The sequence below is a fragment of the Rosa chinensis genome, chromosome 2 (assembly GCF_002994745.2).
Source record: "Rosa chinensis cultivar Old Blush chromosome 2, RchiOBHm-V2, whole genome shotgun sequence".
NCBI classification, from domain to species: Eukaryota; Viridiplantae; Streptophyta; class Magnoliopsida; order Rosales; family Rosaceae; genus Rosa; species Rosa chinensis.
Genome location: NC_037089.1, coordinates 34,570,623 through 34,596,149, shown reverse-complemented (window position 1 = coordinate 34,596,149; position 25,527 = coordinate 34,570,623). Strand labels below are relative to the sequence as shown.

The 25,527-nt window shown below is 36.0% G+C and overlaps 1 long non-coding RNA gene and 1 pseudogene across 1 annotated transcript; one reads left to right on the top strand and one right to left on the bottom strand.

The window, feature by feature from the left end:
* Nucleotides 1–25,120, bottom strand: LOC112190895 (annotated as a pseudogene).
* On the top strand, nt 6,638–8,626 carry LOC121051451. The gene is made up of 5 exons (XR_005805762.1): nt 6,638–6,777; nt 6,927–7,074; nt 7,234–7,311; nt 7,446–7,741; nt 7,842–8,626. It is a non-coding gene; the product is annotated as an uncharacterized LOC121051451 (long non-coding RNA).
* Nucleotides 25,121–25,527: the final 407 nt, after the last annotated feature.

Genomic DNA, 25,527 nt, shown 5'->3' with positions numbered 1-25,527 from the left:
GTTTATTTTTTTAGCACAACATGAAATTGCAAAAGGTGCTCGACTAGACAAGAAATATTATTAGACAAGTATTAAAGGTGAATCTCCAAATGCTAGGTTAGGACCTCCAAAGAGAATCACAAAGATGAAACTTTCTCTTCCTCCAAGGATTCTTTAACTGCCTTCAAGAGTGATGGCATCAATTTCTGGTTGGTAACAATTATATATGCCTGTTTCAAGATCCAGATAGCTCCCTTTTGAAATGTCCAATGGATTTCCGGCAGCATCTGTGACTACACCACCAGCTTCTGTAAAATGATGACAAACATGTGTTGATTGCAGGTACATTTTTCTTCTCCCATAGTTTTAATTTATAAAGTATACAGCTAAGAAACTGAGAACACATAATAGCTGTTGCCGGGGTTCTTCTGGAGAGATTCCTAAGGGGGAAGTTTCATAAGCTCACCGATGCATTCCTCAAGGGTTTCCATGCGCAATAAAACATTGAAGGAAACACCATTTACCCAAACTAGACATAAAATGAAACTAACAGAATCCTCAAGATATTAATATATGGTCTGTTCAGTCAATCAAGAATTCAAGATTCAAAACCACCCATCAACTTAGCAGCTATCTCATTCATACAATAAAAGAATGTAAAAACCTTTCTTCCATCTCTGGGTTCATAACTTAAGTGCATTTTTATATAACTTTGGGAATTACAGGCAACTAGAAACGGACTCCAATTGTTGACTTAGAAACTATTGTACTTTTATAGCACTTCTTAATTTTGCCCTGTTAAATTTGTGCATGAACTACTCCATATATGCAGTCCTATTTTCACTTTTTCAGTGTCTTTCGACCTGAATGCCATATTCTGTACACAGCCATGATTACAAGCTTGAAACAAATATTAGTATCTCCGGGAATGAATGATCTAAACTTTATCTGGATCTAACACAAGTTAAACATTGTAATTCAAATCATCAAGACCCTATTAATTTCATCCTCTCCTAAGAGGAAGCTTAGATTTCAAGCTTGCAGCTTATCCTATAAAGCCCCATCCATCACAATTCAAGGAAGAATTGAGTATTGGAAAGAATTCTTTACCAGTGACAACAATGCACCCAGCAGCATGATCCCATATTTTCTCGCGATATCCTTTATGGGGGAAACGAAGATATATTGCTCCATCTCCTCTGGAAAGTGCCCCATACTTTGCCTGGCTGTCAATTCTAACTAGCGGTGCTTTGACTCCAAGTTTCTGTTAATTAATACATTTTTTCAGCCGTAATATTCGATAGACAATAAAAAAATATAAATTTTTGTAAAGAAGAAAACAAGGATGCAATACCTTGGCAATGGTGCTAGACAAGACGTGCAAGGAGTGTGCTGCTTCATAAGACTCAAAGAATGAGGCGTCTTCAGGATTTTCAGTAGCACTGACATACACTTGGAGGATACCATAAAAAAATCTTAATGTTAACTTTTTCAATTTATTTTTTATTCTCTATTATGAATAAACTTTATCTATTGCTGACCTTTAGCGATGATGAACCATCCAATGGCTGCATATATGTTCCTGCACCAAGTTTTGCAAAGAAAATGATGTAGGATGCGAATGGGCCCGGTTTAGCCAGAAAATTATAAAAGCAAAGAAGCGGCATAGAATCAAGAAGAGTGATTGGAAAATAGATAACTCACTCGTAATAAGATTATTAGCTGCTGGAATATTCAAGAAGATTTGGTTTTGGACCTTTCGAGTTACGCATACAAAAAGTCAGGTTTTGATTGAGAACCAGATTTGATCAACTTTTGGCCAGAATGTCTGTTTGAGACGCATGATACATTTCCAGAATGGGAACGACAAGATCTTCAAAACTCACTTAGTGAGCCCTAACGGATTTAAGCCAGAATATGTCGTTTTAATCATCCGATTCGGGATTTAATATTTTTAGGCTAGTTTACATTTGTTTTAGAATTCTTTTATTTTAGGTTTTTAGTTTCCTTTTAAATTTGGATTTTTGAGGATTTCTTGTTAGCCTATGATTTTAGGTCTTGGATGCCTATATAAGCATCATCATGTTTTGTATTAGGATCAGTTTATCATATCAAATATTAAATGAGAGTTTTTTTCTCAAATTCTTTGGTGGACTCCAGATTTATCTTTTTAGGCTTTATTACTTGTAAACTCAGGTTACTTCCAACTGCGTTAGAAAAGGCAACCAATTTTATCATGAGAAGAATGCTGATTATCATCGCTAATGGACGCCAGGGGGAGATTTGGACAAGCCAGGACACCCAACACAACTTTTCCTTCATCCAGTAATGCTAATGCTATGGCATATTGGTCTCCTCTAACAAACCTATGGCACAATCCAACAATAATACTCTCATCATGCGAGGTTTATAATATGGAGTACATGACAATAAAACCAGCTAAACAGAAGCAAAAGAAAAGAAAAAATGTTAGGAAATCACACACATAGAAACACAATAAATATGTACTAAACTCTTCCATATAGAGGATTGACATCCTTGTAATGAAACCAAACGATTATTTAACTGGAGATCTTATTTCACATCATGAACTTTTCAAATTAAAAAAGAAACAGAGTATAAATGTGTAAAAATGGTCATAAAAATAACCACATAAAAAGCATGAGTGCTTGAGATCACATTGAAAAAGCTCCTTAATATAAAAGCCCCAATGATGTCTGCAAATAGCCAAGAACAAGACATCAGCAACATACAAAAAGAAAATGGTTGCAGATTATTGTAAATGAATGCATGGACATCTGTTAGGCCTGAAACTTTGTCATGTTGACCAATACATTCATTTTTTTTTTTTGGGACATGATGACCAATACATTAATAGCTTTAAACAATTTTATACATGTATATGCAGAAAATAATAAAGTCCTGGAGTAAAACATCAAACAAAATGTATTTTAGAACCAGATTTACACTCAGCAATTCAAGTTACATGCATGCAAGACATAACACGCGGCTATTCAGCAAGGGTAATCACAAATTTGTAAATCGACCGGGTACAAGACAAAATGTCAAAATCATAATAAAACCATCAGCCAAATACCATTTCAATCGACCTTTGGTGTTCTTCCCAACCTCAACTAATGCTTTACAATACGTTTATCTCACAGATGATAGAGGCTGTCAAATATAAAGTCCAGAAGCTTACCCTTTGGTACCGTCAATGGGATCTAAAACCCAGTGCCGGCCACAAGAACCACCTTCAGATTTGCCATTGTCAATAGCCCTGAGCACATCTTCAGTGGTCAAATTAGAATCAATATAACTGTCACTGTTGGCAAGAGTATCGTTAACAAGTTTTGTGATGCGTTCTAGTGTTTCCCTGCCACTGTCTATTCGAAGATCTCCCGAATCCTAGCGAGAATATAAAAGTTGGAAAAAAGATTGATTAATAATTCTAGCGAGAAGGATGATAAGAAATAAATAAAAAAAGAAGCTACATGTCTCTTTAATCTGCATTCATACTCACCTCCTCAGCTACTAGAGAGAATCATTCGGAAGGAAGTTTCCTCTCCAGAACAAAACTAACAAGAGCCTGTGAACCTTCAAGTAACCAACAGAAAGAAGAAAGGCGGTTATTGACAGTTTATTATATGAAACCTAATAGCTATACGGAGTGTAAACGCATGAATGCCAAACGTCACCACTTCAGTTTGGACTTTATAAGTTAACTAGCCTTCCTGAGCGCGCTATGCACGTGCGGAAGGGCCGCGCTCGCGCGTGCGAATTATGTTATTGGACTCAACATTTCGCATATGCACATTGTCCTTCCTCTCTTACTATGCGTGTATCAAAGAGCCTGTGAATTGTTATTGGACTCAACATTTCGCATATGCACATTGTCCTTCCTCTCTTACTATGTGTGTATCAAAACACATACAGAAAGGTCATGCTTTCACGTGCGGATTTTGTTTTGGGAAATACATTTCACATATGCATATTGTCCTCCGTCTGTTGCTACATGTGCGGCATGCGAAAGGGTTGCACTCGTAGGTGCGAGAAATTAATTCATTTGAGTGTGTTGTTGTAATAATATTGATTTTCTTTTTAAACGATTTTGGGAGAAAAATATTTGCGTGGGCATAAACTTAGATGTTTCCTCTTACAGGATTGAAACTGTACAAATGAAAGAAAGATTGCGAATTTTGTGAAAGCATATGTTTGTCATTGTCTCTTAACTTTTCAATGGAAAAATTAATCCCAAGGATATTCGAAACGAAAAAACTCAATAGCATATATATCTTTTTCAATAAATTAGGCTATCTTGAGTTGATTTAAGCTATCATGTAGGGAAACAGCAAGTGGAGGCTTTGATTATTTTTTCTCCCCACCTTCTAATTTTGCATGCTTCTTCGACCAAATGTCCTCCTCACTCACTTTCACACTCTTCTTGCTTTTTCTTCCTTCATTTCTTCTAACATTTTGGAGCCATGGCTAAATAGGTTCACTGGATAGTAAAAGTATCATATCAAGATTTCAAAATGAAATAGGAAAACAGTAGAGGGCATCAATAAATAAACAATAACAAACGACAAAACAAATTGAACGTATTGAAATTTTCAAAGTTGCAATCACCAAAGTAACGTGAAGCTTCTCAACTTTTCCTTAGATCTTCACTCAAGCTTATGATCGTCTGGACCAAAGAAAAAGTAAGAAAAGAAAAAAGAGTAAATTACTCATACAACAAAATTTAGATGAGTAAATTCAGTTAAAAGAAACCTAAACTTAATTCCAAGCTCTGTTATGGCAAGAACCTAAACTAACTACATACACTTGGAATCACTTAATCCTAGTACGTCTCTTTACCTCAACAAAAAGGGTGGACTCTGGAAATTAAAGTTCAAAATTCACTTCTTGCAATCCACCAGTACAGCTAAAACACTACTACAAATTTCCCCATTAGCACCTCTTTTTTTGCCACTGAAAATCTTCAGTGTGATAAATGAATAGTTTCACACTGATATAAACAATCAGTGGTTTTTTTGTGGTCTGTCACTGATCATCAGTTTCTAATGTATACAGTACATACAAGAAATTAATTATTTAATCCCTACGTCACTGATAATGGTGTCAACAAGGAATAGTAAGAATGCTATAAAGCATTGTTTATGTGATTCAAACTATCAGAATGAAAAAGTAGGACTTCAACAATTCTTCACATGGCTATATGGCAGTCAATTCTAATTATAGCCGTCGGATTAGTGATGAAGAGCTGATCTGACGATGAGAGAAAACTTCCTTTGATATACTCCCTTCAGAGTTCAAACCTAATTTAGATCTACATCCAGAGTTTTCTCCCCTCATCTCTCTCTCTCTCTCTCTCTCTCTCTCTCTCTCTCTCTCTCTCTCTCTCTCTCTCTCTCTCTCTCTCTCTCTCTCTCTCTCTCTCTCTCTCTCTCTCTCTCTCTCCAGACCTAAACAAGATCTAGTTTTTCTCCCCTCCTCCTAATTTTCGATCTCTCCCTCTCTAGTGTTTTCTTCTGGGTAACTGTTGCAACCATCACAATTGTCATCCTTTTCAATCTCATCAAGGAGTGACCTCCGTCGGCATAGACGATGCCGATTCAAGTTTACGCTATTATATTTCTGTAATCTCTGACATTTCGTTAGGCGTTCGATATTGGGGATCTAATCTTCCCACAAATTTGCAGCTATGGAGAGGCGGCAGATCTACAATATCTATATGTCCCCTAGAGTGTTGGGGTCAGTTTTCTGTTAGGGAATTTGGGGATTTTTGATTTGGGGCCCCAAATTGATGGTTTGTAATTGGGTGATTTGATTTACATGTTCTTGCGCGAACGGCAAAGAATCAGTATTCTTGGAAAGGATTTGGGGCAATCTCTAATGCTATAACTGTTTATGAAGAATCAGATCAGATCTAGTAGTTTTTCTTTTTAGCTATAAAAAAATTTGTTTGGGAAATGTGGAACTGATTTTGGTTTCTTCTCTTCGTCCCTCCTCTCAATCGATCTGGACCATGAGCTTGACCCTTCGCCAAGGACTGGAAGAGTCAAGCTCACGGTCCAGATCAATGGCCAAGGAAAATATCGTCATCAGTTTCCTTTGAAATTCAAAATCCGGATTTTGATCTTTGAAAACCCTAAATTTTAAAACATTACTTCCCTCAGCAGAGTCCCACTTCGTGAACTTTTGGAGCAAGGTTTGGGTTTATTTCAGAAAAGGTGGCTGCTAGACTTTTGATCGAGTTTGGGAAGAAGCTTTCAATAGGTATCTGTTGGATTTGGGTTCTTTTTCAGTTGTAAAAAATTGTGGTTTTTTGTGGTCTCAAGTATGCTTTGTTCTGTCAATCAATAGCATTCAATATGATTCAGTAAGAGTTGGCAGCTTTCCTAATATATTTGATGTTTTTTTTTTAAAAAAGTTTTTGGTGTAGTGCTCAATTTTCTTAGATGTGGATTGGTCTCAGATAAATTGATGCTTTTCCTTTGTGGGTGGTGAGTATTCAATCAAGTTTGAATATTGATCATCAAGTCTTATTTTGGGTTGTTTCTGTGTATTGCTTCTTTTTTTTGTGGGTACCAATAGTTAGCTTTTTTTTGTTTCATTCTGATATGTTTTGTCTGATAACCTTGATTACTTAGCTTAATTCATTAGTGCATTTTATACTCATGTAGCTAACACCACAACAAATACGAGCAAAGGCAACATTTGGTTTGCCACGAATGAAATATGTGTGGGAGCTTTTACTATTTGAGTGGAATAAGTTGGTATCAAGTATTGTAGGTGAGATATTTTGCCATAGATTGCTTATAATTGTGGATAACCAATTTTTTTTAATTTTTCCTTTGTACTAGAATCTGACAATGGCCACTGAAAATTCTATTATATTCTTTCTTTTTCTCTCTTCTCTCTTCTCTTTTCTCTCTCTTTAGTGCTCCCACTCCCAAGTCCCAAGTCCCAAGTCCCAAGTCCCAAGTCCCTTGTTCTAAAAATTCGGTGGTTTGGCTATTTCTAGATCTTCAATGGTTTTGCTATCTTCAGATCTTCATCCCCTTTTAAGACTTTGCACAATAAGAGCAGGTAATTGCTATCAATCTCTCGTTGATAAATTGGTATAACACTCTTGATATGGGTCTTCATTTGTTTCTCTTCAAAATCTATTCTTTTATTATTATTTTTTTCTAGCAATGTTCTCCTGCTTACCGATCCTTAATCGCTCTTCTCTATTTTCATTTGCAGTAACAGGTGGTGATAAGGTCTTTGTGCACGACGAGAAATCGCAATCCAAGACACTGAAGGTAGTAGTTGGAATTGATGGTAATTACCCAACACTCTGTTCTTGTTCTGTTTAGTCTAAAATCTACTTGTTTTTCCAATCATCCCCATAATTAATTGCTCTAGTTTCCGAAAAATTGACTAAAAAAACATTTGGGTGCTCATGGAAATAATAGGGGTGGGTCACTGGCAAAGGAGCTTCCAAATTGAAGTAACAGGAAATGATGTTCATGTAGTTTTGCTCATAACTCTTCTCAGAAAAAAGCATCAAGCATGCTGCAATCGTCAATGTGAACCCTGTCAGAGAGGAGGAGGAGAAGGAGCCTAAAGTTGAGGAAATCATCATAGGATGGTCTCAGACTTGGCATTGAGACACAAAAGCTTAGATGGATTCGCAGTAATCAAGATACCCTGCGACGTGAACTTTATAATGGACTCCAAGACTCGCTAAATGCCGGTGAAAACAATGCAGGTATGAACTTTATTATTATTATTATATAATTATAAACTTTTATGTTGACTTTAGTATGCTTAAAAACAGGTGTTTAACCCCACTTACAATACCAAAACAGGTAACACTGGTCGCAGAACTATTTTACCTTCCTCATTTATCGGTAGTCCACGTGATATGCACCAGAGATACCAAGATGCAATGGCTTTGGTCCAAAAATACGGGAAGCCAGATATTTTCCTCACAATGACATGCAACCCGAATTGGAAAGAAATAAAGGCAGAGTTATTACCTGGATTTTTCTCACAAGATCGCCCTGATTTATGTACCCGGATTTTTCGTGCCAAATTTGAAGAGCTGAAGGAAGATGTTATCAAAAAAGGGGTCTTAGGTACTATTGTTGCACATGTTTATGTCATCGAATTTCAAAAACGTGGTCTCCCACATGTTCATATGCTTCTCATGTTAAATGACGATAATAAGTTGAATAACCCGGATGATTATGACAAAATTGTTCGAGCTGAAATACCAAGTCAAGATGAAGAACCGGAGTTGTACAATGCCGGATTGAGGCACATGATACATGGTCCATGTGGAGCACATAAGCGTAATGCCCCATGTATGAAGCGTGGGAGTTGTAAACGAGGTTATCCTAAGCCCTTTTCAGCCAACAAATATCAAGGGAATGACTCTTATCCCATTTACCGTAGGCGAGATGTTCACCCAAATGTAGAATCTGATTTCAATCAAAATATGATTGTCATATCAATGTCGAAGTCTGTTGCAGCATTAAGAGTGTTAAGTATTTGTACAAATATGTCTACAAAGGTCCAGATAGAGTAACATTTGAAGTTCGACCCGAAGCTAATGAAGATGAAATAAGGAATTTTGTTGATGCAAGATGGGTTTGTGCACCAGAGGCTTTGTGGAGAATATTCAAATTTGTAATGAATCGTATGTATCCTTCAGTGGAACGATTGCAAATTCATCTTCCAAATAGACAGAGTGTTTTCTTTAATGCCAATGAAAGGGTAACAGATGTTCTCGCAAATGATAGAAACTCAATGACGATGCTCACAGAGTTTTTTACTAAGAACATGTATTATGAATGTGCGCGCCAATACTTATATCGAGGGTTTCCTAAAAGATTCAGATGGATTGGCAAACATAAGACATGGGAGGAAAGACAGACTAACCAAAAAGTAATTGGTAGAATATATACGGTATCTCCTTCAGAAGGAGAAAAGTTCTACTTCCATGTTAGAGGGCCTACATCATACGAGGATTTGAGGACAGTAGATGGCATCTTGCAACCAACATTTAAGAAAGCAGCTAAACAAAGAGGTCTGTTAGAAGACAATGATAGTATCCGACAATGTTTACATGAGGCTTCAAGCATACATATGCCTTCATCTTTAAGGAGATTGTTTGTCACTATCTTGGTTTATTGCGAGCCTCATGGGGTATGAAGTTTATGGGATAAATTTTACCAATTTATGATAGAAGATTATGCTTCTTCAAGCACTGCAGTCAGTGCACGTATCACAAACAGACTCTTACGAGACTTAAACGGATTGCTGGTGCAACATACTAAATCTGTTTGTGATTATGATTTTCCTGAAATGGATGAAGATTATGGTGAAGATTCGTCAATGCCTAGGCTAATACAGGATGAAGTTTCAATTATCATTCCTCAAGAAGACTGCGATGCAGTTCATCTCTTGAATGAGGATCAGTCATTTGCATACAATGCAATAATATCAGCTATAGAGTGCAATGACAATGCCATATTTTTCGTTGATGGTCCAGGAGGGACTGGAAAAACATACTTATATCGTGCACTTTTAGCAACCTTGAGAAGCAATGATCATATTGTACTGGCAACAGCAACTTCTGGAATTGCAGCAACAATAATGCCTGGTGGGAGAACGGCACACTCCAGGTTTAAAATTCCACTCAATCTTGATGCATCTTCTACATGCTCTATTAGTAAACAATCTAATTTAGCAAAGTTGATACGAAGATCATCAGCGATTATTTGTGATGAGGCACCAATGATGCATAGATTTGCATTTGAAGGTCTTGATCGGACTTTTAAAGACATAATAGGTGTTGATTTGCCATTTGGGGGCAAAGTGATTATTTTTGGGGGAGATTTCCGACAAGTTCTGCCTGTTGTCCATAAGGGTACAAGGTCTCATATGGTCCAAGCCAGTCTGGTTAACTCTTCATTTTGGAAAGATGTGAGGATTCTTCATTTGCGGCAAAATATGAGATCTATCAATGATCCAGAGTTCTCAGAGTTTTTACTTAATGTTGGTAATGGAGGACAACCATTTGTAGTTGAAGACATGATACGATTACCGTCGTGTATGGCCATACCATGGGAGGGTGAAGAGTCAATCAACCGATTAGTTAATGAAGTTTTTCCTAATTTGGAATCTCATGTAAATGATGCAGCGTACATGGTTGAAAGGGCAATAATCACTCCAAAGAATGATGATGTTGACGTGCTTAATGAGATGATTATAAAACAATTTCCAGGGCCTAAACGGATCCTGTACTCTTTTGGCTCAGTTGAGGATGACACCCGAAATATGTACCAACAAGAATTCTTAAATTCAATTTCACCTTCTGGTATGCCCCCACATCAGTTAACTATAAAAAAAGGTGCTCCCATTATGCTTTTGAGAAATATTGACCCTACGATGGGATTGAGCAATGGTACACGATTGACTTGCCGTGGATCATATAACAACCTTATTGACGCAGAGATTTTAACTGGTCAATTTGCTGGAACTAGAGTATTCTTACCAAGAATATCTCTAAAGAGTGCCGAGAGTTCTGGACTCCCTTTTGAGATGACAAGAAAACAATTCCCTGTAAAGTTGAGTTTTGCACTTACTATAAATAAATCACAAGGGCAAACAATACCGAATGTTGGCATCTTCCTTCCAGATCATGTATTCAGTCATGGGCAGTTATATGTCGCTTTATCACGAGGAATTTCAGAGGCTACCACCAAAGTGTTAGTCAAGAAAGGCTCATTTGAAGGCGAGGAAGGGGTGTTCACAACAAATGTTGTTTATAAAGAGATTTTGCTTCCAGCAAGTTAACGTCATCCAATAATTGGAGCAAATGTGTTGCAGCAAAGGAATTATCTAACTACATGGTATGTACTTCACTTAGTAGATCCATTTCACTTTGTAGTAAAAAACCAAACACACTATCTTATGTTTTGTTATTTTTTTTTTCTATTTTTTTTTTAAATAATTTTCTGTTCTTCGTACTCTCAATTTGTAGTTTGGGCAACGACTGATGACAAATGGGTGGCTGAGATGGAGTTGATTGGAGCATGTGGACTTTACTTTATCGAACAAATATTTATATAGGCACTTTGTTTCAGTTTCTTTTTAAAAAGTACGTTTCGATTGTAAAGATTTGTATATATCGATGCATGTTTATGTTTGTTACTAATGGATTGCTAAAGACATATACAATATTTTAAAAAACCTGTACATGAAAAATAGGACTTAGGTAATATGCAACATAGAAATTATATTGCACTCATGAGTAACATTTCAAACATGCGTAGCAAGAGAGGAAGGACAATACGCACGCGCGAGCGCAGCCCTTCTGCATGCGCAGCTCGCGTGCAGGAAGGCTAGTGTATATAAATGCTGTCAACTTACTTCTGGAAGCATATTTCTTAAAGGAAAATCATTGCAGAGACAAACCCTACACTCATATTTTGAAAATCATTTCTTATAATGAAGGAGTTTACTTTCTGCTAATTTGTTTTAGCGATAAGAAACTAATAGATATTATCTTTGTATGAATATAACTGGTTTCCAAGACATTTAGTAATAATGGCACTGCTAAACCATGTGGACTGAAAAATAATGTTTTGTTATACCATGATCTTAAGTTGTGTTACATTGGAACAGAAAAATTCAACATGGAATTTGTGAACTTTCTAAAATATTCATCTGCCTTTGTTTTCTTTAAGGTACTAACTCCTACATATACGTATGTGTTGGGATAGTGACTTAATCTGTTGCTAAAAGTGGCTATTATGGTTGTTGATTATTTGGTTTGGAGCTGGTATATCATTTTGAGTATCTTGTTTTGGTATCAGTGGCGTTTTTTAATAATCATATACAAGAACTCATTATTTTCATTCTTAGACATTTTTGATATGTGTTGTTAAGATGTTAAATTTAGGATATTGATTGAATTGAATAAATTTGCTATTTTGGAGCGCTCTATATCTCAGTTTCATTCTTGTGTATGTTGAAAGTCTTTTATTGAGCTTTTGATTTATTTGACAGAAACCATATGAAAGTTGGTGGAGGTAGAGGTAGCAGATGCAGCTAAGGGGAGGAACATGAAGAGATTTATGTTTTTTTATGTTGTAGTTTTGTTTTACTTTTTTGAATTGTACAGTATATTATAGAAATATATAGTATATTTGAAGTTTTATATGAATTGTATAGTATAGTTTTGAGTTATTTTTTTATATATACTCCCAATTTTGCCACTGATGTTGGTGGCATTGAGAATACACACTGATTCAGTAATAGTGGGAAGGAAAAAGGTATCTTGCAGCATTGGGTTTTGGGATGCCACTGTTGTGTTATCAGTGTGGATTGCCCCAATAGCACCTGCTATAGAGGGGACTGATAGGGAATTAGTGGCTGCATAGTGGCTAATGACCTTAGCCACTTTTATCAGTGTGCTTTGTCCCAATAGGGACTAATTCAAATCAGTGTGCAATGGGAAAATTTCTAGTAGTGAAAATAATGAAAATTCAGGCATTGTGGCTGACCAAACAAATCATGCTATCTTGAAACACATTTGATCTAAAATTCAAAACTAAAGAATTGATATTCCAAAGTGCTGATAATCATATTGTACGTCTATTAATTGTGGAATGAAACAATAGGAAACAAATTCAAAATCCAAAACTAAAATTGATGACAAATTCCAAAATGCTTCCTATTTACACGTCTACTGCCAAACTTGAGCACAAATTAAAAAATAATAATACAACATTATAGAAAAGTATAATATTGCAGTTGTTTCTGTTGAAAAGGTAATTCCTAAAAGAGCGATTTATAGAACAGATGATCAAAAAAAAAAAAATCAAGGATTTACCATTGCTTGAGCCTTTGCTTCCTGGATGCACTCTGTCTCAATCTCAATCTTAAATAGTACCTACTCTGCTGAAAGTGACGGAAAACAAAAAGAAAAACTATGAGATTGCTGAAGCAGTTGCTTCCCACCCAAATTGCAAACTCAAGTATGAATTTCTTGAAGCAACTTCACTAAGAAAAAGGAAAAGAGGAGTTAGTGAATGTAGAAATGGCCTTCAGTATTAAAACTAATTATTTCAATTCTGAATAGAGCAAAAATTTGAATTAACCAAAATCACTTCAATATCAGTACTTGTAACACCCTGTACTCGTTTTTGTAGTCGGTACAATTTCTGCATGAAGTTATTTTGGTTCCTATAAAGAATGGTACTTCCTGAATCACCCAAAGAAATGGAATAATATTGCTCATCAAGGTATCAACTTACAATTTCTGAAAATCTAGAGATTATGAAAAACACCGGAATAATAACAAACGATAACTATTAGAGATTGTACCTGAAAATCTAGAGATTATGAAAAACACCGGAATAATAACAAACGATAACTGTTAGAGATTGTACCTGACTTCACAAATGATATATGATGTTACAAATTACCTGAGGAACACTAGAGATTGTACCTGCCAAGAAACCATACAAAATGCCAATATATGTATTCATTAGAGAATGATAATGATGGGAGATCAGGAAAGAGTAAACATTACGATAAGTGGTATGAGGAGATTAGTTTACCTGATTGAGCAGAGTTTTAGTTATCGCTGTGTTTGTTCTATCGGTACCAATGAGTAGAGGAGCCAATCTAGTAATATGGTCTGACTGCAAGTAGACTAAAAGGAAAAAAAAGAAACAACTCAAGGAATGTCTGCAAATATATTCCAACCCAAAAATTACAACTCCGAAACTTGAAACTTCTAAACAAACAAAAATCTGACGTTGAAACGTATTAAGTAACAAACTGTATATGCGTATATTATAGCAACAACAGAAAACAAAAACAAAAAGCATCCATCTTTTACATCAAAACCATATCAGTTATGAGAAAACAATCCAAGAAACTAAATTGTAATACTCGAACCCTCTAAATCTGGTTCAACTTGCATAACCATACCTATCTCTGTGTTTTTTTTGCACCAATTCTCGGACTTTTGTTTATGCTTTAATCAACGAAAACCAATTTGCTTTTTCTACGAACTGCATGGTATGGTATGCCCACGAAAACCAAAACCGCAAAATTATACACAAACCCACCAGTACCCGAAAAGTGAATATGAAAATCGAAATCTGAAATTTATCCAATGACAATTATCAAGTCTTACCTCAATGATAATAATATTCTCCTCCTTTTGTGTTTGATTTCACTCTGCTCCTTTTTCTGTGTTTATGTTCGACTTGTATGAACTGTAAACTGGGAGAGGGGTGAGTACTGATGGAACCATATGTACCCCGAGTGACCCGAGTCTCTGTTTGTGTTGAGATCGTGCGCCTGGCAGTTTCTCTCGTCGTCTGCAGATCGTGTGCGACCGGTAGTTTTCCTTTTCTTCTCTCTCCCGCACAATGCTTCCGTATCTGTATTTTCTTTCATTTTTGTTGGTATTTTACAGTAATAACCCTGTTCGATATCTTTTATTTTAGTGCACTTTGTATTTGTGGTGGACAATTTGGGGACTTTAAAAAATTGGTGAAGCCTTGACACCAAAACCACGCCTGGCTTTATAGCAGTAGAGATATATTTTAATATACAATGTCAAAGCTGATACAGTTTTTTTGTCATTGAATGGCTCTTGGGATAAGGAATTAGTCTCTATTTTCAATTGAAAAGATGCTCAGTCAAATAACGGCCTGTGAGTTGATAGGAGCATTTTAATGCGACGTTTTAACTGCATTTCCCTACATTTCTTACGTTATTTCCTTATTAAAATCCTGTTTAGGAAAGTTTCCATTCTTTGATTGGGAAAGTTCCTATTTGTAGAAAGTTTATATTTTTGTAGTTTCTATTTATCATTTTTAGTAAGTTGCTATTTTTCATTTTAGGAAAGTTTCTATTTTTCTTATTAGTTTCTATTTTTAGGACCTCCAAGCAAGTGGAAAATCTTGAGGTGGAAAATCAAAGTTGCAACCAAGTGGAAAATCTTGAGGAGGAAAATCAAAGTTGCAACCAAGTGGAAAATCTTGAGGAGGAAAATCAAAGTTGCAACCAAGTGGAAAATCTTGAGGAGGAAAATCAATTCAAGTTGAACAAGTGATAAACAAGTGGGAAGATATTTTTTACAAATTTGTCTAACATATCTAGCCCTTCATTTATGTTCATCTCCACCCTCCATTCATCATTTTTTGGGCTATAAATACACTTCTCCTCTCACTCTCAAAAGACCACATTCCTTCATCCATCTCATCTTCTTTGTCTCTCCATTTCCTTTCCATTTTTCTACACACATTCCTTCATCCATCTCATCTTCTTTGTCTCTCCATTTCCTTTCCATTTTTCTACACACATTCCTTCATCCATCTCATCTTCTTTGTCTCTCCATTTCCTTTCCATTTTCTCTCCATTCTCTAGTGCATTCAACGTTTCAAGCAAGGGAGAAGAAGAAGAAGAAGGAGCCGTGAGCATCATCATCCATCCTCCACCTTGAAGCTTGCTTTCGAGATTCAAGAATCCATAACGTTTCATCCTTCATCCCCATCTCCATCTCACGGTGTAATTCAACCTCTTTCTTTGTAATCTTGCTTAGTTTCGTGAGAATTATTTTTAGTTGACATATATGTTTTGAGATAAAGTTGTGATTTCTATATGTTGATTTTTATGTTGCTTATGTGGGTTTGTTTAATTAAATTTGCATGATAGAAAACTTTTGTATTTTAATCTTATGTGGTTGCAAACACTTAGGGTTTTGATATAATTGGTGCTAGGTTTAAGAACATGAAATCGACTTTTCGTTTTGTGTAAACTTGAATCAAAGTAGTAAAGGTTTTGTGCAAAGACCGAATTTAATTAAAGAGGATTGCAATTAGGTGGACTTTTCCATACTAAGTTATACACTTGAGTTGATAGCCTTTCTCTATGTCTAATGCGTTGAACATGTCATGATTGACTAGCTTTCTAGGGCTTGATTGCATGTTTGATAGGATTAATCTAGGTGCTTTCGCTTAGGTTAATTAGCATTGAAAAGTAAAATATGGGAAATCATTTGCTTTCGAATGTTTCACATAATCAACTCCTCTCTCATGACATTTAAAATCAACTATATGAAATGTAATTGGATTTCTTGCATATGGATGTGGTTTTGATCCACCCTTGTATATATGTTTTTACATTTTCCTTATTTTATTTATCTTAATTTTCAATTCTATAATTCTTAACCCCCCCCCCCTTTTTATTTTGTTACTTGTATATATTTATATTCTTTATTTTATTTTTGTAAATAATACTTTATTATTTTAATTCTTTATTTGTTTATACAATTGTATATATTTATATTCTTTATTTTATTTTTGTAAATAATACTTTTCTTTATTTGTTTCATAATGACAGGTGTACCCTCAATCCCCGGAATAGAACGATCCCTACTTACTTATACTACTAACGACATTTCAGGGTTAAATTATGCGCTTGTTTCAGGCGCATCAATTTTTGGCGCCGTTGCCGGGGATTGAAAAATCACTTGTTAAATTGTGTCATTTATTGTATATATTTGTTGTATATAAATTGTTTGAAACTTAGTTTAAATTTTTATTTATATTATTGAACACGAATTTTAATTGTAGGTTGTAAATTGAGAGGAATAGGTGAAGTCTCTTTTATTAATATTGGCCTAAACCCCTTATTGGTACCTAGCTCAGGTCCCTTAAGGTTGAGGGCGGCCTTTATTAACACTTGTTGAACTGTCCTCACACTTATGAACTTTCTCATCTTAGTAAGAAAGCCTATGTGAAATGGTGTCTAGGAAGGGGACAACGTTCATGACGGGTTTTTGAATCCAGAAGTGCTTGCAAATGGGCCTAAACCACTATGTGGGAGTAGCTCATGCCAAAATGGATTTTTCCTCTCATGTTCGTCCTCCCCCACCTGGCCATTTCAGTAAGGTTGCCCAAACGATTTGAAAGGGAGTTTGTGTCTAGGCGACTATACTTGGGCCGCACGTCCACTTGATTTACCGCTTGGAATTTGATTCGATATCAATAATGTTTATAACTAAAGAAATACTTGTGAATACTCTATACATGTAAATTATTTTGCTGTTTCGCACTTTAAACTTGTAAAAATACTTTTCACGTTTTATACTCACTTGAGTACTTAACTTGTGTCTTATGTACAATATACTTGTTTATACTTGTAGTTTGTAATTAATAGTTATACTTGTTTTTATTTTGTATTTCTTTGTTAATTATAGTTACTAACTTTATTTAATGTAGGTACCGTCTGGCTGTAAGACGTAAAATACAAGCGCTACTTGGGAGGCAACCCAATTCAGAATATAATCAGATTTGCTTTCTCTTTCCCTATTTCTTTTTATTTTTCATTTTTTTCTCTATTGTTTTTATTTTAGGATTTGTTTTCGTAAATGTCTTCTATCTGTGCTTACTTATTTCATTGCATGCTTTTAATTGATTACATTGAAGATAATGCAATATTTAAGTGTGGGGGAAGAGATTTATATTTTTGTCTTTCATTTTTGAGTCCAATATATATTTATATTTGTCTTTTATTTTTGAGTCCTTTATATATATAAAAAAAAAACTGCATTCATTCAGTCTTATTTAATTAAGCTATTTACAAAAAAAAAAAAAAAAAAAAAATGAAACACTATACTAAGCCATGTCTGCATCTCTGTAGGAGTTGAGACTGAGCTCAAGGGAAATGTGAGAGCCACCGCCATAACCGCCACCTCCCTCGGAAGTAGTCTTCATGTTGCCCAAGATGTCCTCACCATGCATGGGGAATAGTGGAAGGGTTTCAATCTCCTGGTGATATTCTCCTCGTTGTTCCATGATCGATCCATCAGCACCATAGCCGACACGTGACCCAAAGTTTAGATCAATGGATCTGTCAGTGGATCTATCATTACTAGTAGAACCAGTGGAACCAAAATTGAGATCGAGAGATCCACCGACCGGAACGTTCCGAAATTCCTTCAACTTCTGCCTCTCACGAGCCTTGAGGTTCTGGAACCAAAAGAAGACGTTTTTGTCCTCGATCTGCCCATACTGTTTCAGATGGAGGCAGATCTCTTGAATCTGCTCTGGAGTTGGGTACTTAAAACCCTTATCATAGTAAAGGCCCTTGAGGATTCTTAGTTGAGGCGGTGTGGGAGCCCACCGGTTATTAGTCCCGGCTGCTTGGTTGTTTCCTCCATCCTCGATTTGTTGCTGGGTCTGTTGCTCCATTAGTTGCAGAGTTTGTGGTTCCATGTTGATGAAGAAAGGAATTGAGTTTCGAAAGAAAGGCTGAAGGGTTGAGAGAGAAAGACTGGAACTCGGAAGAATTTTCTTTTGGAGTGAACAGTCGCTCAGAATGCACCTATTTATAGAACGAGTGAGCGGATCTCCACCGTTGGATGGACGATCTCTGAGATTAAATCTACGCGTTGGATTAAAGTCACTCAAAAACACGGAAAAGCTGTTGGTGCGTGGAAGACACGTGGGGGAACCAAACGAATCTCGAGGAGCTGTGACAGACAAGCTACAGCCGAAAGCAGGTCTAATTGCCATAAATCCAGGAAAAGAAAGGAATATTTACGCGTGGGGGAGTTTTTCATGTGCATACGTGTTTCTTGGGCCGTGAACTGTCATAACTCTTTCTCCTTCCCGGAGAAGCTTTTTTAAAACCGTGTGTTTGTTGAGATTTCTACCCTATTTTGTGCTTCATATATACATCCTTTTTTGTCTCCTCCAGATTTTACTAAGGTTTTTCTAAGCGTGCAGTCTCAAATTCCTTCTACTTCCTCATGGCTAGAACCAAGGTAACCCCTCGCAGGGGCGTCAATCAACGCCATGTTCTCTCTTTGGAGGAAGAAGGTCGTCAAGCGGCCACTAGAGCTGGGCTTACTCGTCCATGGGACCATCGTCCTATCCGTGAGCGTACCCGCAGTCCCCCTCCTCTGCCTCGTCGCTCTCCCAGACTGCATCCCGGAGAGTCTTCTTCCTCACCAGCTGCTCGTGCTCCTCGCCCTATGGCCACCCTGGAAAGCTTGTCGAATTCGATTGATGATTTGCGTTCCTCTCTCCGCGATGGTATTATGGTGACAGATTGGAGAGTCAATTGCATGATCGATTACATCTCTGAGATGAACTGCTCTTTGATCCGCTGTCACACTGCAATAAACAAGCTTGCTCAGGAAGTCAATAACTTGCAGAGTTATCCTCCTGGGTTTCCTCGCAAGGACGCTACTGCATCACAACATGAGGACCCGCCTCCGAAGGCTGAAACCAGCAAGAGGGCTGCCACTCGCCCGCATACCGCTCCTCCAAAAGAGTAAATGGAGGTACAAGTCTAGGCTGAAAGACTTTAAACATTAAGCGCTGCATGGGAGGCAACCCATTTCAACTGTAGCTGTGGAGGAGCCATCAAACGCAGATTTGCTTTCTTGAACTCTTCCTTCTATTTTATTTTCTTAAATTTTAAGTTGTTTTAGGTTTCGTTGTGTTCATTTTCTCTTCTATGCTTGATTTATGCTTTGCATGATTTATATTTGTTTATACATTGAGGACAATGCATGAATTAAGTATGGGGGAAGGGTTATTGCTTTATTGTGTTTTTAGTAGTTAGTATATAAAAAAAAAAAATGAAAAATAGTTGATGTTGGATTGTGTTTTTTGTGTTTTTAATTGATGTTGTGATACACTAAGTTATATTGGATTAAACATAGTCTTGAAAAAGGGTAGCTGTTTCAGTCCCATTGCACATCGAGACTCCCTGTTCCCGTACCTAAGTGTTGAAATTAAATTAAATTGTTGAAAAAAAAAAAAAAAATATTTGGTTACTTTTGTTTTTGTTTTTGAGTCTTAGAATGCCCTTTCAACTGTCTAGGATGATTCTATATCTCTGAAATCATGATTAAAAGAGGATCATAAAATTGAGATGATTTTTAAAATGGTATTCTTTGGTTAATTGAGATATATGAAAAATGCATGCATGTGTAGTGGATATGGATTTCGTAACCTTGGTACAGAATATGAGCATGTTAGGATAAGTTTTGATTCATAAAAGCCCATGTGAGATATTTGAGCCATGTCCCTTTTTCTTGGAGTGATAATTGAAAAATATATTCTTAATTTCTTGGCGATGTTTTGATGATCTCATTATTCTTTCATTTGATTGATTGCTTGCCATAGATTAAGTTTGATGGACTAGAGAATGCTAGAATTCGCTCTTGTGCTTGTTGAGACTTTTGTCAATACATGGCCCTGATTCTGGAAGGGATAGAGGCAACCTAGGAATTACCACCATTGCCAAATAAGCATGTGTCCCTATTTGTGCCCGTCGTGGGACTCCCTTAGATAAACCCCTTTGAGCTTACATTAAGCCTTTTCTTTCATCACCCTTAAATCCTTAACCCTGAACCTTAGTATAGCTACACTCCTACCCTTTGTTCTAAAAACTTAGCGGAGCTATATTTTGGGACTTTACTTGAGGATTTGGCATTGAGAAAGAAAATTGAGAAGAGGTGAAAGTTCAAGTGTGGGGGTAGACTTGTCCATAAAGAAAAAAATATGTGAAAGCCGTGAAAAAGAAATGAAAAAGAAAAAAAAAATGTGTACGGCTAGAAAATTAAAAGAAAGAAAAGAAAAAATGTATATGGATTTTAGTCCTCCATACTTGGTGAGTTTGGAGTTTGTTTTGAATTGAAGACCCACTATTGGAAAATTTCGTCTTTGTCCAATTCACTAGTTCGAGGGAAGTTTAGAGTGAAGATTGGGCCTAACATGAAGACATTTGGCCCTTTCATAAAACCTCTATGGGATGTGACGTTTTGATATATCTTGGTGGATTTCTAGAAGTCTCTACATCTACATAAGCTCTGCTAGGTTTTTAGGACACTTTGTGAAATTCCTTACCTTTCGTTTCTTAAAACCTTGAGCCTTGGCCCCATTACAACCTAAATAAGACCTTCTTGATCCTTAAGATGGGACAGCCTTTGATTTGTGGAGATGAGTTACAAGAGTTGAACCTATGGCTTGGGTCCATCCGTGCAAGTAATTGATATCCTTCATGAGATCTTTTCAAAAAAAAATTATATTCAAAAAGTGCTTTTCGTTTCTTATATATGTGAGCTATTTGATTGCCTCAAAATATTTTCTCTCACATATAATTGAGTGATTATAAGCTTTTAAGCATTGTCTTGAATTCTGAGAGAAGAAAGAGTGGATATACCTTGTGAGGATATGAATCATACTTGTTCGAAGCATGCTTAACAGAAACCATCACCATTGTCACAACCAAGTCCTACTTGTGTATGTGTGGATTATATGTTTTAATTAACTCTTGAATATCTACATATTGATTCTTGGTTGAGTGCTAATCTTGATGTTGTGAAAGTAGGAGATTTCTGAGACAAAAAGTTGAAGGGCAATAGAGTTATTGTTTTTGTAGAGTCTTTAATTTTTGTTGAGTGTTAGTGTGTGTCTTAGTGTGATTTTGCTAAGGGACTAGCAAAAGCTAAGTGTGGGGGAATTTGATAGGAGCATTTTAATGCGACGTTTTAACTGCATTTCCCTACATTTCTTACGTTATTTCCTTATTAAAATCCTGTTTAGGAAAGTTTCCATTCTTTGATTGGGAAAGTTCCTATTTGTAGAAAGTTTATATTTTTGTAGTTTCTATTTATCATTTTTAGTAAGTTGCTATTTTTCATTTTAGGAAAGTTTCTATTTTTCTTATTAGTTTCTATTTTTAGGACCTCCAAGCAAGTGGAAAATCTTGAGGTGGAAAATCAAAGTTGCAACCAAGTGGAAAATCTTGAGGAGGAAAATCAAAGTTGCAACCAAGTGGAAAATCTGGAAAATCTTGAGGAGGAAAATCAAAGTTGCAACCAAGTGGAAAATCTTGAGGAGGAAAATCAATTCAAGTTGAACAAGTGATAAACAAGTGGGAAGATATTTTTTACAAATTTGTCTAACATATCTAGCCCTTCATTTATGTTCATCTCCACCCTCCATTCATCATTTTTGGGCTATAAATACACTTCTCCTCTCACTCTCAAAAGACCACATTCCTTCATCCATCTCATCTTCTTTGTCTCTCCATTTCCTTTCCATTTTTCTACACACATTCCTTCATCCATCTCATCTTCTTTGTCTCTCCATTTCCTTTCCATTTTTCTACACACATTCCTTCATCCATCTCATCTTCTTTGTCTCTCCATTTCCTTTCCATTTTCTCTCCATTCTCTAGTGCATTCAACGTTTCAAGCAAGGGAGAAGAAGAAGAAGAAGGAGCCGTGAGCATCATCATCCATCCTCCACCTTGAAGCTTGCTTTCGAGATTCAAGAATCCATAACGTTTCATCCTTCATCCCCATCTCCATCTCACGGTGTAATTCAACCTCTTTCTTTGTAATCTTGCTTAGTTTCGTGAGAATTATTTTTAGTTGACATATATGTTTTGAGATAAAGTTGTGATTTCTATATGTTGATTTTTATGTTGCTTATGTGGGTTTGTTTAATTAAATTTGCATGATAGAAAACTTTTGTATTTTAATCTTATGTGGTTGCAAACACTTAGGGTTTTGATATAATTGGTGCTAGGTTTAAGAACATGAAATCGACTTTTCGTTTTGTGTAAACTTGAATCAAAGTAGTAAAGGTTTTGTGCAAAGACCGAATTTAATTAAAGAGGATTGCAATTAGGTGGACTTTTCCATACTAAGTTATACACTTGAGTTGATAGCCTTTCTCTATGTCTAATGCGTTGAACATGTCATGATTGACTAGCTTTCTAGGGCTTGATTGCATGTTTGATAGGATTAATCTAGGTGCTTTCGCTTAGGTTAATTAGCATTGAAAAGTAAAATATGGGAAATCATTTGCTTTCGAATGTTTCACATGATCAACTCCTCTCTCATGACATTTAAAATCAACTATATGAATTGTAATTGGATTTCTTGCATATGGATGTGGTTTTGATCCACCCTTGTATATATGTTTTTACATTTTCCTTATTTTATTTATCTTAATTTTCAATTCTATAATTCTTAAACCCCCCCCCTTTTTATTTTGTTACTTGTATATATTTATATTCTTTATTTTATTTTTGTAAATAATACTTTATTATTTTAATTCTTTATTTGTTTATACAATTGTATATATTTATATTCTTTATTTTATTTTTGTAAATAATACTTTTCTTTATTTGTTTCATAATGACAGGTGTACCCTCAATCCCCGGAATAGAACGATCCCTACTTACTTATACTACTAACGACATTTCAGGGTTAAATTATGCGCTTGTTTCAGGCGCATCATGAGTGTCCATAAGGTGGACAGGACACACCTAGTATGAAATCTATGCAAGCAAACTCTGGCACTAAATTAAATGGGGAAATCACCTAATGCTAAGCTAATGGTATGATCTAATTGCTAGAAAATCTATAATATCAAAATTGCTGATTTAAATCCTCAATTGGTAAACTTATGGTACAATCTAATTACTAAATTATACATCTGCATATCAAATGGAATTTACCCTTTAGATATCAAGGTTTTAAAACCCCTCAATAGTATATAAGTAGACTGCATTTGATTGAAAGCATTCACAGCAGAGTTTTCAAACAAACCATAATCGGCCACTGTGACAGGACTTTTATCTGATTTTGAATGAACATCTGACTGCAAAAGCGCCTGTTGTACCTTCTGAAGCAAATGAAAACAAAACTGAAATCAACTTGGAATGATCTGAGATACTGCTAAGCATGAATTATATATAAAAAGTTTAATTACAGCGTAAGTAACAAATAAGTGGTCATAAAAAGGCCATAAGTTAGGACATATAATTCCCAAGGTGCCCTTTATATTATTGTAAGAGAAAGTGCACGAAGCAACTAGCAACTAATTTATCAGACTTGAACTAATATATCCTTGTCTATACACGGTCACATACTGATACATTACACATATACATATTCATACATTCACTTTGGAAAGAAGTCGCGCCCTTTTAGCAGACTGTATTTTGTTTGCGCCTCAACTAGATCAATTGCACTAGAACTGTTAGAAATCACTTCCTTTATTTCTAACTAAACTTGGGAGTGGCACAATAACACTCCCTTTAATGGCATGGTTTTTAATGTGTTGTAATGGAATACAACCTTAGGCAAAAAACTATTAGTTATCTCTTTTTTGTGTGTAGCAAGAATTCAGTTCCCTCGCAGTAACCCCTCGTAACTTCTTCAATTTCATTCCCTTATCCAATGGCTGTCCTCTTCCTCGCATTAAGATAGCTAAGGGGAAAGCAACATCCTCTAGCCAGCCCAAACAAAATCATTTGCAAAATCAATGTATCGGTACACTAATGAAACATCTATGTTCTCCAAAATGATGAGTCCCAGTCCTAAATAGTAAATAGTCAAACTTATCTTTCGATGATAAGAAGATACAGTATTGTACAGAGGATAAGAAAGACAATCTCCCCGCACGTATTGGGGGAAAGCCTTTAATGAGTTGAGGTTGTATACAACATCACAAGCACTGTTCAATTTTAGCCGCAAACTAAAGGCATAAACATGGTCATCACTCATCAGTACACTGATATTAAACCCCATATATGCATCATACACAAATAATGGGCATATTCACAGCATGGGTCTTGCTCAAACTGATATTTTGCATTTTCAGTTCCTCTAAACTCGCAGTATCATGCTTCCAAACATCCTCTACTTACAATTTTCAATTTTGGTTCCATCATGGGTTTTGCTCACTAACACTACCAATCTACCATCTGAACAAAAGTTCCTGAATTCCTGTTATATACACAAAAGTTCCTGAATTCCTGTTAATGCCTGGCAAAGGCGAGCGGCGACGGAGGCAGCTTTCTTGGCAGCAGCGAGCTCCTCCTCGTAAGACATTGAAGCTCGAATTGATGAAAATACCCTTTTGGGTTTGGAGTTGGAAGAGAAAAGGAAATAAGAGTTGGAGAATGAGCTGGTGATTTTGGGGTTTGAAGAATGCGGAATTCTGGGTATATGGCTCTCAAGCAATTTATAGCCATCTGGCTTTTGTAGGGGCCAACTATTTTAGGGGACCAGGTTATGGTGTCAAACTGAAAATCGGCACTCTTGCTACCTTTAAATTTAATATTTAGATCTCTAAATTTTTTTTAAATTTTAAAAATTCTTTTTTACCCCGAAACAAAAAAAATATCCAAACACCGTCCCAACTCAAGTACCCAAAGAATCTAATTTGTCCAACCTCAATCCCCCCACATTGTTCTCGGTTTATGCTTCAGCTAAACTAATGGAAATATTGTGGTGATAGAGTCATAGTAATCTGTTGTTTCCAACTCTATTAGGTTAATTAAGAAGAGGACAAGAACCCAGAATGAAATGGGTAACAAACCTAAAACTATGAAACAAGATCGTCGTCGTCAAATTATAGGACATGAGATAAAGAACCAGACAGCTAAAGTCACATATAAACGTGACAAATAAAATAGGGGAAT